Below are 16045 nucleotides of genomic sequence, written 5' to 3' on the forward strand. Positions count from 1 at the left end.
TAGAGTATTGAACTTTAAGGGAACTCAAAGAGAATACATTCAGATACTGTGGTCTTCACTGTGTCCTGTGTATTGGTCGGGGATTTCCCCTTCCTTTTCTGGAGTAAGTTTTCTCTCTCCTTCATGTTAAAAGAGTGTTACTAGCATTACTGTGCTGTTGCTTCTTAAGCCCCCATCTTTCTCCGATTTTTCTGTGTTGACACTTCAGTCTGGAGTAAGGTAATGGTGGTTTTGAATACACTAGCGATTAATCTGGTTGTTTCCCAGTAGGTCTTTGTGCATCCATGCCTTTGAGTATTAATTTAAAACAGTCTTCCTGTGAGTTGCATAACCTGCTTTGTCTTTTGACCGTCTTCACTCTGATCATTAGTCGGTAATATTGCTCAGATAGCAGTTTCTATAAATAGAATTTTAGAGTAGTTTACAAAATTACACCAGCCGGAGGGCTTAATTTAGCCTTAATAAATAGAGTTTCCCATTTTCCTATTTCTTAGGTTTGATAGCTAAGCATTTTCTTAGCCTTGCTCTGGGCCCACAGTGAAAGGATTGGTGGGATACAGTGGTAAAATAATCATAAACTGAGGGTGTCTAAGTTGGTGAAACTGTTTTGTGTCCTCTGTCAAAGTGAAGTAAATCTAAATGAAACTCTTGCAGTATATTGACTTAATTTATATTTTATTTAATTTAATTTATTTTTTTTGCTATTTCTTGGGCCACTCCCACGGCACATGGAGATTTGCAGGCTAGGGGTCTAGTTGGAGCTGTAGCCACCGGCCTACACCAGAGCCACAGCAACACGGGATCCGAGCCACATCTGCAACCTATACCACAGCTCATGGCAACGCCGGATCGTTAACCCACTGAACAAGGGCAGGGACCGAACCTGCAACCTCATGGTTCCTAGTCGGATTCGTTAACCACTGGGCCACGACGGGAACTCCTAATTTATATTTTATTTATTTATCTATTTATTTATTTATTTATTTTTGGTCTTTTTTTTTTTTTGTCATTTCTTGGGCCGCTCCCCTGGCACATGGAGGTTCCCAGGCTAGGGGTCCAATCAGAGCTGTAGCCACCGGCCTATGCCAGAGCCACAGCAACTCGGGATCCAAGCCTCGTCTGCAACCTACATCACAGCTCACGGCAATGCCGGATCCTAAACCCACTGAGCAAGGCCAGGGATCCAACTTGCAACCTCATGGTTTTTAGTCGGATTCATTAACCACTGCGCCACGACAGGAACTCCTAATTTATATTTTAAAGGGAGGATTTCAGTGGGAATAATCAGCTGAATATATAAAAAAAATCACTTTTATTATGCATTGTCCTGAACATCATAGGTTGCATTTATTTATTTATTATTTTTTTGTCTTTTTGCCATTTCTAGGGCCGCTCCTGTGGCATATGGAGGTTCCCAGGCTAGGGGTCTAATTGGAGCTGCAGCTGCCGGCCTACACCAGAGCCACAGCAACATGGGATCCAAGCAGCGTCTGCAACCTACACCACAGCTCACAGCAACACTGGATCCTTAACCCACTGAGCAAGGCCAGGGATTGAACCCATAATCTCATGGTTCCTAGTCAGATTTGTTAACCACTGAGCCACAATGGGAACGCCCCATATGTTGCATTTAATAGCCCTGAGGTTTCCCTTCTTAATTATACCTTCTTGAGCTAATTTTTTTTTTTTAAATACCAGTCTAAATTTTAGGCATTGGGATTAATTTTATATCTTTGAAGCTGTTTATAATTTTTGGCCCTGGATTGAGTGAACAGAAAAAAATTTCACTTTCTTATTACCTGTTGACAATAAAGGGTGACTGGTGGTGTGGACAAGAGACTGAGCAGCATTTCCCACTTCCCTTGGTGGTCATTGTGGTATATATAATCCTCTTTTGGTTGTGGGCATTCACCAATATTGGTTCCTTCTTTTCCTGCAGGGTCTCTGCTCTCCAGGAAGATAAGCCTATTAAAACAGCCTAGCTATAGGAGGTGAGGTAAGGTACTTGAAAATGAAGATTTCTGCAAAAGAAAGATGATGAATAATCATGTACTTGGTAAAATGATCATGGAATTTTAAAATACTATAGTGGGGGAAAAGCTGTATTAAATAATACATATGTTTAAAACAAGAAATGTGGATGATAGGAGTAGAAAGGGAAGGAAAAATCCCCCTTGTCCTCCCAACTTTATTTTCTCTTTAAATAGGAAATGTCGACACATACAAACTCAAAAAGTTCGAAAGGATTATACAAGGGAAAGAAATCTTTCTACCCATTCCCTCAGTCCCTACTTCCCCTCCCTAGGAGCAGCTGTTATCCTGATTCCTGGGTGTCCTCCAGAGATGGCCCTTGGGCAGCACTTTTACTCAGTTTAGGTTAGAATATAAATTTAATTTTTAATCTTGCTTTTCTCCTCCTAGAATTGCAGCATGATTGTTGTTCTATAAACACAACATTTCGAATGGTTAACGTGTCCCTAGTCCTTAAACAGTTGTTAATCTTGCTTTGTTTACAGTATGTAATGTTGCAGTTAACATCTTTGTGCATAAAGTTTTTTTAGAATCTTTTTTTTTTTTTAAATCACCACAATATTAAATACAAAACTTTTGGGAAAAGTGTGACATAATTTAGAGTTTTGGAGGCGTACATCTATAATGTCAAATAAGACAGATTTATATTGATTTTTATTTTTAAGCACTGTGTACTTTTTCTGTAGTTCTTTTTCAGTGACTTGCATGGGTATGCGATTTTTATAGCCACATAGAGGCCCAGACTCCATATTCCCTGCCATTGGAGGTGTGTGTAGCCACAGATTCATTCTTCCTGAGGCATACACTAAGTAGGGGAGTGTGCCAGTTGGGGAGCTCATGGACAAGTGAAACACTTGGAAAGATGTGTCATACTTAGGGAAAGAGGTGCCAGTGCCCAGCTTGGTCCAGTTTTGGCATTTGCTCTTCATTTCTATGAATGTTGAGTTTTTGTGTGTGGAGTATGGGAATCAACAAATAAGCACTGTTTACAGAGTTCTTCCTAATGGCTGGTGTATATATATTGAAACAGATTCATGGAATTGGAAGATACTTGTTTTGGCAAATGTCACACTTGTCTCTGTTTTACTTTTCACTCTTCTGGGAGCATTTTCCCCATGCATTCCAGGGGTTGGTATAGGATTACTTAAGAAGATTCCAAAGACTGTGAACCAGTTCTGCCTTGGTTTTCATAAATACCTCTCTTAACTAGCTTAGCAGTTCTCCAGGGAGGGTTGATTCTATAGCCAGTTTTTGCAAAGAAAAATGATAAAGTCAATAATAGAATTGCAAATACTGTTTCCTTTTTATTTGACTATTAATCACAACCTGGTATATCATCCGTATTTTGGGCTCTTACACTATAAAATGATTTCATAAGACTTGCATCTCTTATCACTGAAAATGTCCTTTGTATACTCCTGCTTGAGCTGGTATGTTGTCTTTTTATCGGACCCACCCTGACCTTAGGGAGCCTTGCTTATTGGGTTTTTAAATAATGGAGACTAACCTGAAAAGTTAGTGGATTTTTGAGCAGGGGTGGATTCTGGTTCTTATGGAAAACAAGGAAGTGTAGAGAACTTTGCTCTACCTGTTATGTTAAACATGCCTGAATAAGTGCCTTATATTTTCATATTTTTACTTGGGAAGATTGAATTGCCTGAGTAGAAAAATATGGTAGGAGGAGACTAGAAGAGAGCTCTTTATTAAAGATCTAAAAATAGAATTCATTAAAATCACAAATAGATAATAGTAGGACTCATGTCTCCTACTTCTCTGGATTGTGCTACCAGCTGTTGCTTCTGCTTACCTGGAAAAGATCACAATATTTTGTCAGAAGGGTCAATAGTGTAGACTTAACATACTGTGTTTGCCAGTCTGAACATGTGCGTTCCAGTTTTAAAAGTAGTTTAAAAATTGACTGGATTCCTTGGCACTGGGCAAAAATCCTTAGCCGGAAAAGTTGATTCTTCTGCTTGTAGTGCCAGCCCTGGGCTGACAGGGCCTGTGAGTCCCCTGTCCTCTCAAAGCCCTGACTTTTTTTTAACCCCTTCTGGTTGGGCACTGCTGACCAGAGAGAGGACTCCTCTATAGGTCGTCTAATCCACATGACTTAATCTATTGGCACCTCAGGTCTCCCTTCTGGTTTTTTTTAGGAGGGGTCCTTTTAGATTTTCACAGCTGGAAAGAAAATGGCTGCTTAGGTTTTCTTCTCATGCAGGCGTCTGATGCCCTGAGCTGCCTGTGCCCTTTCCCTCTATGTGAGGGGGTGAAGGAATGTCCTGGCTTCCTCCTCCTCTCCTGCCATGAGCTTCCAGGGAGAATGGGGCCCATTGTGGGCTCTGCCCACAAGCACAGCCCTCCACTTCAGTGTCAGGCCTGCCGTAGTCCCTCTGTTCAGTCTGCTGTGGTTATGGGATGCCGAGGGGCCAGAAACACAGCATACAGTCATTTTCTCACATGCCGACCTGCTGTTCAGGAGTGTTCTTGGGGATGGTGCTTGTGCATTGTTTGCCTCTGGGTCTGCCCTATGATTTTGTCACATCCTGGTAAACATTCTTGTGGACCCTTTTGTAGGCCTGAGCTCACTCTTGTGGTAGATCTCAGGCCATATTTGGAGAGGCAGGCCTGCTGCTCCCAAGGGTGACTGAGTGCCAGGTCACAGGAGGCTGGGCAGTCTCTCCAGGCCTTTCTTGTGTTTCGAAATCTTCTGGGAAGCATAGGATTAATCTGTATGTGAGTTAAATAGGACTTCAGAATCTTGTTTTTCAAATCAGTTTTGGCCTTCTCTTTATATCAGTAAGACTGGGAAGAAACATATTTTGTTTTTTTGTTTGTTTGTTTGTTTTTGGTCTTTTTGCTATTTCTTTGGGCCGCTCCCGTGGCATATGGAGGTTCCCCGGCTAGGGGTCTAATCGGAGCTGTAGCCATTGGCCTACACCAGAGCCACAGCAACGCGGGATCCGAGCTGCGTCTGCAATCTACACCACAGCTCATGGCAACACCGGATCGTTAACCCACTGAGCAAGGGCAGGGACCGAACCCGCAACCTCATGGTTCCTAGTCGGATTCGTTAACCACTGCGCCACGACGGGAACTCCGGAAGAAACATATTTTGGCCTTAACTGTAGGACTGGTTTGAAGATGTGAAATGCCAGAATATTGGGTAGGAAAAGCTGGAGAGATGCAACTTTTTAAAAAACAGGTTTATTCTGGATGTGGGAGCTCTCCCCTCATATCAGACTGCCTTACCCATCAGAAAGTTTTTCTCCTGACCCCAGGCGAGTGTGTCCCTGGAAAAGAATGTAAGAGATAAGTATGGTTTCGATGAGTGGACAGATAGAGACCACTGGCTGCTTCTTTTTTGAGGTATTGGCTTCAGATAAGGAGCCAGATGTGTGGTCAGCTGTTTAGCAGGTTCTGTGAAGGTAAGTGAATGTGCTGGTAGTGGTGGTGGGGATGGGAAAGGCCTGGTCAGGTCCTCCTGGAGTTGGTGATGGGCTTCTTTACATGAGGTCTATATGATTGCATGGAGGGCTGCTGAGAAATTTGCACCTCTAAGGAGTTCTCTTGTGGCACAGTGGGTTAAGGATCTGGTGTTGTCACTGCAACAACTCAGGTCGATGCTGTGGGTTCCATCCCTGGCCTGGGAACTTCCAAATGCTGTGAGTGTAGCCAAAAAAAAAAAAAAAATGCTCCTCTAAAACTTAGGTTGACTTGAGAAATTGTTCTTATATTTTAAAAAAATTCCATTCTTTCTTTCTTTTTTTTTTTTTTTTTTTGCTTTTTAGGGCTGTGGCATATAGAATTTCCTAGGCTAGGGGTTGAAATTGGAGCTACAGCTGGGGACCGTGCCACAGCCACAGTTGTAGGATCCCAGTGGCATCTGCAAGCTATACCATACCTCACTGCAATGCCGGATCCTTAAACCACTGAGCGAGGCCAGGGATTGAACCTGTGTCCTCATTGATGCTAGGCGAGTTCATTTCCATCGGGAACCAAAAATTCCATTCTTTCCATGATGCTTCAGTATGTACAATTTCTTTGTGCTCTGTGAGAGTGTCCTGTGAAAGGAGCAGCTGGCACTGGCACTGCCCTGGATATTTACCTTCCTCCTACTTTTTTTTTCCCTTTTATTACAGGAAAAAAATTTTTTTAGGACTTCCTGTCTTGGCACAGCAGAAGCGAATCTGACTAGGAACCATGAGGTTGTGGTTTCGATCCCTGGCCTCGCTCAGCGGGTCAAGGATCTGGCATTGCCATGAGCCGTGGTGTAGGTCACAGACTCGGCTCAGATCTGGCGTTGCTGTGGCTCTGGCGTAGGCTGGCGGCTACAGCTCCAATTTGACCTCTAGCCTGGGAATCTCCATATGCCGTGGGTGTGGCTCTGAAAAGACAAAAGACAAAAAAAAATTTTTTTTTAGCCTATTTTATCCTTCTGATCAGAGTGATATGTTTCCTTCTCTGTTTTAGGATTGGGAGTGGCATTAGTTTTTATGGAATAAAGGAATAAAACATATTTGCCATGCTGAGATCACACTGCAAGTGCCAGCACTTGTTAGGAAATGGTATTGAGTTTTTTAAAGGACAACTGATCTTTCAGGTAGTGCTTGGTCATGCCGTGGTATTTTGGGTCATGACTTCCAAGATATGAGGCCTGTCCATTGAAGGTCCTTGCTTTTTTGCAAGACAGGTAAGATTTTTGGCACAAGCGTAATGAGATTGGACAATGGGAGTTCTCTTCATGGCTTAGTGGTTAATGAACCCTACTAGGATCCATGAGGATGCAGGTTTGATCCCTGGCCTCACTCGGTGGGTTAAGGATCCGGTGTTGCTGTGGTGTAGGTCGCAGATGTGGCTTGGGTCCCGTGTTGCTGTGGCTGTGGTATAGGCCAGCAGCTGTAGCTCCGATTTGACCCCTAGCCTGGGAACCTCCATATGCCTCCAGTGTGGCCCTAAAAAGCCAAAAAGAACAACAAAAAAAAAGATTGGACAGTGAAAACACTGAGTACCCTCAGCAATATAAATTTGGGCCTGAGAAGGGAATCTGCCAGAGGTACTGAGTCCCCTGGAAGCCTCCTGTCCTAAATGTGGCATTAAGTAAGGTCTTTGACCTCTCTGCTCGGTAAAATTGGCGTAGAATGTCCTCCCCATGGGCTGCCGAGGAGAAAGTGGCAGCTTCTTGGTAATGTGCCCTACACCTATCCCTAATTGCTACTTATTATTACACTTGTCCTTTTTCTGCTGTAAACCTAGAATCTAATATTTAATAAAGGCTGGACATATTTCTTAGATTAAGTGATGGGTTCAGGGGTGTTTTTTATTGTCTTATAATTACCTATGTAATAGATTATATTTTATATGCACCAAATAGTATCTCATTAAAAAAAAAACACAACACCCTTGGAGTTCCCATCGTGGCTCAGTGGTTAACGAATCCTACTAGGAACCATGAGGTTGTAGGTTCGATCCCTGGCCTTGCTCAGTGGGTTAAGGATCCAGCGTTGCCATGGGCTGTGGTGTAGATTGCAGACGCTGCTTGGATCCCGCGTTGCTGTGGCTCTGGTGTAGGCCGGCAGCTGCAGCTCCAATTAGACCCCTAGTCTGGGAACCTCCATGTGCCACAGGAGCTGCCCTAGAAATGGCAAAAAGACAAAAAAGAAACCAAAAAAACACCCCAAAAAACAACAAAAAACCCCACCCTAGATGTGTACCCCTCGGTAGCTCCCAGGAAGCGGCTCTATCTTGACTGCTTGCTCACCTGCGGAGCTTTGAGTACTGGTGGTATCTTACTGGGGCACGTGGTCCATGGAGACATTTTACTCATCAAGATGAAAAAAGGACAAAAGTAGTTTGAAAACCAAGTAGTTTTGTTAACTAGACAGAATTGTTTATATATATATATATATATATATTTTTTTTTTTTTTTGGTCTTTTTGCCATTTCTTGGGCCGCTCCCACGGCATATGGAGGTTCCCAGGCTAGGGGTCGAATCAGAGCTGTAGCCACCAGCCTACACCACAGCCACAGCAATGCAGGATCCGAGCCGTGTCTGCGACCTATACCACAGCTCACGGCAATGCTGGATCCTTAACCCACTGAGCAAGGGCAGGGACCGAACCCACAACCTCATGGTTTCTAGTCGGATTCGTTAACCACTGCACCACGACGGGAACTCCAGAATTGTTTATATTTTAAAGGAGTTTCTTGGGAGAGTCCTTGACGTGCCCAGGTTTGTTTTGTTTTCTTTCTTTTTTGGCCACACCATGGCATATGGAGTTCCTGGGCCAGGGATCAGATCTGAGCCATGGTTGCAACCTATGCTGCAGCTCTGGCAACACAGGATCCTTAACCCACTCTGCTGAGCTGAGGATCAGACTTGCATCCCATTGCTCCAGAGATGCTACCAGTCCCGTTGTGCCGCAGTGGGAACTCTTGTTTTCCTTTTTTTAGGCCACACCCGAGGTGTATGGAAATTCCTGGGCCAGGGATCAAACCTGTGTCACAGTAGTGAGCCCAGACACAGCAATGACAACACCCAGGTCCTTAACCCACTATGCCACGAGGGAATTCCCTATTTCCTTTTTGTTGTATAACATTTATTTATTTTTGAGTTATCAGCAGCAATGCATGCCTGATATGAAAAGCCCTTGGTTTTCAAGGGACTACACATATACTTATTTTTTTCTCATATGACCATATGACTTCCTGCCTAGGTAACCTATATAGTGGTTTGACTTTTCAGCCAACAGATACATTTTAAGAGACTTGGAGCCATTGAGCGCTCCTGGTTGAATGTTGGGTAGCAGTAGGTTCTGTACCTGGAACATAAAATTCAACTGAGCTGTCCAGTTGTAATTCTTTGGTGTTTTTTTTTTTGGTCTTAGGGCCACACCCACGGCATATGGAGGTTCCCAGGCCAGGGGTTGAATCGGAGCTGCAGCCGCCGGGCTACACCACAGCCACAGCAAGGCAGGATCCAAGCTGTGTCTGTGACCTACCCCACAGCTCATAGCGACACCAGATCCTTAACCCACTGAGTGAGGCCACGGATCGAACCTGTATCCTCATGGATGCTAGTCAGATTCGTTTCTGCTGAGCCGTGGCAGGAACTCACAGTTGGAATTCTTTAGAACAGAAATTTTAAGATTTTTTTTTTTTGCCTTTTAGGGCCACTGGAAATTTTAAGATTTTTTGTTTGTTGTTTGGTAGGATGAACTTAGTCTAGAATGTCAGAACCTTACTCTGTAAAGTCAGCATCCTCCTGGGAAACCTGAAGTGTTTTTAGGCTTTCTTGATTCCTTGAGGGACAGATTGAACATAGAGCTGTGGGGTATGAGGAAGATGAGGGTGCTCAACTTCTGAGCAGAGGATAATTATCCTAAAGACAAATACTGTGTTCTAGCCTCCAGGTGATGAAGGCACTGTATTTTATGATTCTGTGTTGAGGGGGAACTGCCTGTGGGTTCCCAGTAGAGAAGGCTCCAGGTGATTTCCAGATGGTGAAGGCATTTGGTCTTTGACCTTTGTGTTAGAGACAGTGAGTGTAGAGCCGTTGGCTTTTAACAGATAAGAAAATGACATGATACCACCAGAGGGGAGCTGAAAATCTCTAAATGCTCAGTCTTAATCCTCTGATAGGGTAGAGGGGAAGCAGAGCCCACAGGGCTTCTCCCAGCCTGGGAGTAGTCCTGGGGCAGTTAAGAACAGTCCAGAGGAGGCCACTGTACAGGAACTGATTCTCAGTACAACAGAATCCTGTGTAGAAATAAGCCCATTTTTATTGCAGGCACTACAGACTCCTTATCGTTGTGACAGGATTATTGACCTTGGCTGTTTTATTTTGAATTTGGATCTGGGGTGGCAAAAGCAGGACACTTGTGTGTATACAAGTTCCTTAGCTGGTCTGCTCATGCAGGTTGTCTGAAGCACAGAAACATTACACACATAAGAGATGATATGAGTGACTAGATTAAGATTGTTTGTATTTTGTATGTATGCGTATATGTGTGTTTTTTGTTGTTGTTGTTTTGTTTTTTTGTTTGTTTGTTTTTGGCTGCACCCATGGCACACGGAAGTTCCCAGGCCAGGGCTCCAACCTCTCCTCAGCAGTGACTTGAGCCATAGTAGTGACAACACCACCCCAGATCCTTAATTCACTAGGCCACCAGGGAACTCCTGTATATATATTTTAAGGTTTTTTTTTTTTTTTCCTTCCCCTCTTGCACCTGTGGCGTATGGAAGTTCCCAGGCCAGGGGTTGAATCTGAGCTGCAGCTGCGGTAGTGCCAGATCCTTAACCTGTTGAGCCACAGTGAGAAACCTAAGGTGTGTATTTTGTGTCAGGTCCTTTTCTTTTCATGCATCACCTTACCTAATGAATATATGTTATACTTGGAAAAAGTTAAAGAAAAGAGGAATTTGATTTAGGAAGTGTTTAAAATTAAATATTAACTGTTAAATGGCTCTATAAGACAGGCTAACCATGCGCTGTGGAGGGGACTGTCATCTGGCACCCAGCAAGCAGGCCCGGTTGGCAGTGAGTTTCAGTTATTTGTTCATTAAAGCAGATGGTTTTTGAGTCACTGTCATGTCCAGGGCACTGTGCTAGGCCCTGGAAATCGATCTGGTGATGGATAAGAGAGGATTGGGCCCTACCCCTGCCCTGAAGAAAAGAGTGTGGATAAGTGATTATTGTTTCCCTTCAGTTGATTTTTTTTTGGGGGGATTTTTAAGGCCACACCTGTAGCATACCGAAGTTCCCAGGCTAGGGGTCAAATCGGAGCTGCAGCTGCTGGCCTATGCCATAGCCACAGAAATGCCAGATCTGAGCTGCATTTATGACCTACATTGTAGCTCATGGCAATGCCAGATCCTTAATGAGGCCAGGGATTGAATCCACATCCTTATGGATATTAGTTGGGTTTATTACTTCTGAGCCACAGCGGGAACTCCTCAGTTAATCTTTTTCAGAAGAAGTGTAGTTTGGAGAACCTGATGGTACTGCCATGTGCCTCTGATTCATCATAAGGGGAAATGGGGGGCTAGGCCCATCTCAGAGTGTGACATAAGGGATCAGGGAGAGGATCTTAGCTTGTAAGCCATTCTAGATTATTTTCAAAGCCAAGGTGACATTTGGGTACACATTGATGTGTCTGTGTCCTATTGAGCCATTTCCTGACCCTGATGCCTTAGGTGATTCTGATGGGGTCTTTGAGATGGAGTTGCAGGGAGTGGTCACAGTGAACTGTGGGTACCCCTTTTGGTTTGATAATGATTTGGATGAGGGTGTGTGTTAGGGGGGCTTTGCAGGATAATTGAGGAAGCTGTAGGAGGAGATGGGAGGGGAATTAGGAAAGATGAACCTTGGAAAGGGGTAGGGAGGGAGAAGATCACTCACAGTGTGCAGAGGAACTTTGCCATATTTGCTGTTTTTTGTTTTTTGTGGCCTTGCCTATGGCATGTGGAAATTTCTAGGCCTGGGATTGAACCCAGGCCACAGCAGTGACCAAGCCATAGCAGTGACAGCACTGGATCCTTAACTGCTAGGCTACCAGGGAACTCCTGTGTTTTCTCTTTTAATCCCTAAGTCAGCTGAAGGAGGTTGGAGGTGAGGAGTGCAATGGGTTACTGTCTGGGGATGGAGAGGAGTGGAGACTAGAGGCCACTATGGGGCCATGTCAGCTAGTGGTAGGGGTGGGAGATGGGTATGGAGGCTTTGGCCAACCATGAGAGGATGGAGTTCTGGTGGCATAGATAGAGCTAGCTGAACAGAAACAGAGGCTGTGAGATTGTACTAGCCCAGAGTTGAGGAGCCTGAAAGACAATGCTGGTGTGCTTGACCTGGGGAGGAAGTTAAAACTTTTCAGTCTCTGGGAATCAGGAAAATCTACTGTGGAAGGGAGTAATGACTGGATACATTGTCAGGATTTGGGGGCACCTTGTTTTTTAAAAAAACCTCAACACCTTTACTATATCCCTGGGAACCAGTTGAGAGGGATAAAGGAGCTATGCAGGTAGCTACAACATGAGCTTAGTAAGCAGCAGAGCTATTGGAGTGTGGGACCTGGATGAACAGCCAGTGGTGGTTCCCAAGGCCCAACCCCTGAAAGAGAGGTCACCACACAGTTGCCTATGAGGCCACCCTCTCTGTTCTGCGCTTCCTGTTGGGATTGTCTTTTTGCATATGCTGTTTCATAAAGTCCTCAAGCTCTTCCAGGGCTGGTTTTATGTTTATTTCATCTTATTTTTAAAATATATGTTTCTAAATTTAAAAAACTTTACTAGTGTAAGATGAAACAAAAATGGAGAAAACACCCCCCCCCCAAAAAAAAGTATAGCTTAGTGAATTATAAGGTCAAGAAACAGAGCATTGTTGGTTTCACTACAGGTCCCTTTGTGGGCCCCAACTCTGCCACAACTCCCCTCCCGTTCCTTCCCAAGGTGATCCCATCTTGTCTTTTTGTATCCATTTCCTTGCTTTTAACAATTGTTTTATCTCTGAAATGTCTATCCTTAGACACTGCATTTTAATTTTGTCTTTTTTTTTTAAGTTGGCATATCTTTTAAGTTGGCATATCTTTTAAGTTGCTTTATTTACATTTTCTCCCCTCTGTCCCTTTTCTCTGTAATTATCTACTGAAGAACCCGGGCTTTTAGACTTGTAGAATCTCCCACAGTCCAGATTCAGCAGATTGTGTTCGAGGGTGCTGTTCAGCATGCTTTTCTCCATATTTCCTGTGAATCAGTAGCAGGATCTCAAGGCTTGGTCAGCCTCAGGTTTGGTCCCTTTGACAAGACTGAGGTGGTTTGGGTCTTCCTCTGGAGTGCTGCTTTCTTTCCTTTTATTTATACTTTGCTCATAGCAGGTACTCAGAGCACCACTTCTGTGACAGGGTAGTGGGGCCTGAGGAAAGGCCAGGCCCAGCTCAGCCTCTCAGTTGCTCTGCAGTCCTTGTCAAACCAGTTTCCCTGGCACAGGTGTTGCAAGAGGAAAAGCCCAGATGTGTTCCCTGGCCTAAATCACTGAGATGGGTTCATAGTCCTGTCACTCTCTCAGGCCCTCCCTTCTTCCTTTACATTGCCCTTTTCCCCAAATTCTCAGCTCTACTCTCTTTCATTATCTGTCCATCATCTTATTCCTTCTCTTCAGGTTTCCTCTCTTCCCCTCCCCCCCCCCTTTTTTTTTGGCCACGCCTGTGGCATGAGGAAGGTCCTGGGCCATGGATCTAGCCCATGCCAGAGCAGCAACCTGAGCCACAGCAGTGACAACACCATATCCTTAATCTGCTATGTTGATAGGGTGTTGTGATGGGGAAAAGGTTGTTTGAGACTTAGGAGAGGAATTTTCATCCTGCTTCATTGCTCACCATCCGGGGGACTGTGGAAGCCTTGGTTTACCCATCTGTAAAGGAAGGTGTGGCTCCTGATGACTTAAATGGTCACCTTAAAGCTCTGTCTTATGAGTGTTGTGTTTTCAGATTTTCTCTGTATTTGAAAGCTGTTTTAGAGGGATTTTCCTCCTTCTTCATGTAACAGGGCACACAGCCCCACTGGTAAGGAAATGGAGAAATAGGTAGCGCTTAGATAGCAGCCAGAATTTAGTCTTTCCCATATCTGCACCATCAGGCCTGATAGGTTGGGTGGACAGTGGGAAGCTTTGTGGGCTCTGGTCATGGTCATGGCCTTACCTTGTAATCTCAAGCTCTGGGTACGGAGACTTGCCTTACAGAATGGGGATGTGTGTCAGCTGCCAGTGTTGCTGGCTGGTGGATGGAGATGTGGGCATGTGGAGAGAGTGAGTGTTGCTTTAGTGTGCCATTAGGTTCAGGCTTCAGGCCCAGGAACTTGTCAGCTGGTCGTGGCTTTTTTTCTGAAGGCCCCACCCCAGTTTACCCCAGCATTTGATGGGCAGGGCAAGCTGATGTCTGGTGTGAGGGCTACTGTGTGCCCATCTTGTAGAGCTGCTGCCTAATCAGTTGTTACCCTGAATATCTGGAGGAAAAGGGCTGTGCTCATGGCTGGCCTGTACCTTTGTATATATCATTCCCATTGTTCTTCAGATGGGAACTGCCCCTGAGAAGAGGTATTGTGTGATATACTAGGATTTATCTGGCCTTTCCCCAGTACTATAACACTTAACCATGTGCCTGTGAAGTTTTCGTTGTGCTCTTATTTCACACATTTAAAATTCCATTTGTATTTATACTTAAAATAATTTTGAAGCCACATAAATTCAGGTTTTTGCATTCTGTGTATCCAGTCAGGTTACTTAGGCCTAAGCAGGTAGACCAAGTTTTGTTTCTTGTTTTGAATTCAAGTTTTCTGAGGGTTGTCCTTCATAGAGGTGAATGTAAGGAATTCCAGAATCAGGGAGACATGGGCTGTGCTTGTGGAAGGGCTGGAGAGGCTGCTGGGCACTGCTTAGGGGCTGCCCAAAGGAGTGGGTATCAGCAGCAGGCATGGTGATGAGGGAGGCCCTGAATCTCCTGTATAAGAGATCTATACTATGACTTTTTTTTTTTTTTAACGGCCACAAACCCCCAGAGAACACAAGGACTAGAGAGGAGCATGAAGCCCTTCAGCAACTATTGTGGTTACAAACTCCCTTCTAGAGATACACACTAAACTACTGATGGATGAAATAACAGGATGTCTGAGATTCACTTCAAAATAATGTGTGCAGGCAGTAATTGGGGGTGTGAATACACCAAGATTGGCCAGTAGTTGATGAATGTTGGGGCTTGTGATAGGTACATGGGATTCTGCTTCTGTGTGTACCTGAGATTCTCCATAGCAAAAAGATCAAAAATAAAATACAACAGATGTATATAAACAAAATTCCCAGTAATTAAAACATCAACTATATCCAACAATTCATTCTTAGGTGTACTCAGAAGCCATAGACAAGAATGGTTCATATCAGTACTATTTGTGATAATTAAAAATTTAACAACATGGAGTTCCATGGTGGCCTAGTGATTAAGGATCAGGTTTTGCCAATGCTGTGGCTCAGGTTGCTATTGTTGTGTAGGTTTGATCCCTGGCTGGGGAATTTCTGCATGCCATGAATATAGCAAAAAAAAAAACCAAAAAACAAAAATTAAAAATAACCCAGGAGTTCCCATCGTGGCGCAGTGGTTAACGAATCTGACTAGGAACCATGAGGTTGCGGGTTCGGTCCCTGCCCTTGCTCAGTGGGTTAATGATCCGGCGTTGCCGTGAGCTGTGGTGTAGGTTGCAGACGCGGCTCGGATCCCGCATTGCTGTGGCTCTGGTGTAGGCCGGTGGCTACAGCTCCGATTCGACCCCCTAGCCTGGGAACCTCCATATGCCGCGGGAGCGGCCCAAAGAAATAGCAAAAAGACAAAAAAATAATAAAATAAAATAAAATAACCCAAATGCCCACCAACAGTAAATTGTGGTATATTCATATGTTAAATACTATACAACAACAAAAGAGGATAAACTGCTGCCCACCGTGCCCATTAATCCAACAATGGGAGAGGGGGAACTGTCTCTTTTTGTTTCAACCTGTCCCACTCTCCTTCTTCTTCTGTATCATGTCATTAATGAAGGAGTTTGACAGTAACTCAATTTTAGTGAAAGGGAAAGTCATTCATATCTTCAGGTTGGAATGTAGGTTGAAAGGTGTTTTGCCAGTATCTATCAGTTCTAATGTACATAACTTTTGATCCAGCAATTCCACATCTAGGATTTTATCCTCAAATTTCTAATCAGTATGCAAGTCAGAGAGGGCACCCTTTAGAGCAAAATATACAGGGTACACTTAGCCATGTACATGTCCAAGCAGCAGCAGGGAGGGAGGAGGTGGATTTACCCTCACAATCTGAGGTCTTCCATTAGTAAATTTTAAGAAGTGACAGTTTGGGGAGTTCCCTCATAGCTCATTGGGTTAAGGAGCCGGCATTGTCATTGCTGTGTCTCTGGGTACTGCTGTGTCCTGGGTTCAATCCCTGGCCCAGGGATTACCGTATATCTTCTGAATTGTGCCCAGG

At 44.2% G+C, this 16045-nt stretch overlaps 1 protein-coding gene across 8 annotated transcripts in view; it reads left to right on the plus strand.

Moving 5' to 3' along the window:
* DAG1 (dystroglycan 1) overlaps nt 1-16045 on the plus strand; it is a 59329-nt gene that overhangs the window by 5366 nt on the left and 37918 nt on the right. For 4 of the 8 annotated variants that reach the window (XM_047774344.1, XM_047774367.1, XM_047774323.1 and 1 more), the window contains exon 2: nt 1940-1996. The exons of 3 other annotated variants lie outside the window; for them this stretch is intronic. The gene's annotated coding sequence lies outside the window, so the exon portion shown is untranslated. The remainder of the gene's footprint in view (nt 1-1939; nt 1997-16045) is intronic. One more of the 8 variants, XM_047774361.1, reaches the window with a different exon arrangement.

This window comes from Phacochoerus africanus, chromosome 1 (genome assembly GCF_016906955.1).
Source record: "Phacochoerus africanus isolate WHEZ1 chromosome 1, ROS_Pafr_v1, whole genome shotgun sequence".
Taxonomy (NCBI): domain Eukaryota; kingdom Metazoa; phylum Chordata; class Mammalia; order Artiodactyla; family Suidae; genus Phacochoerus; species Phacochoerus africanus.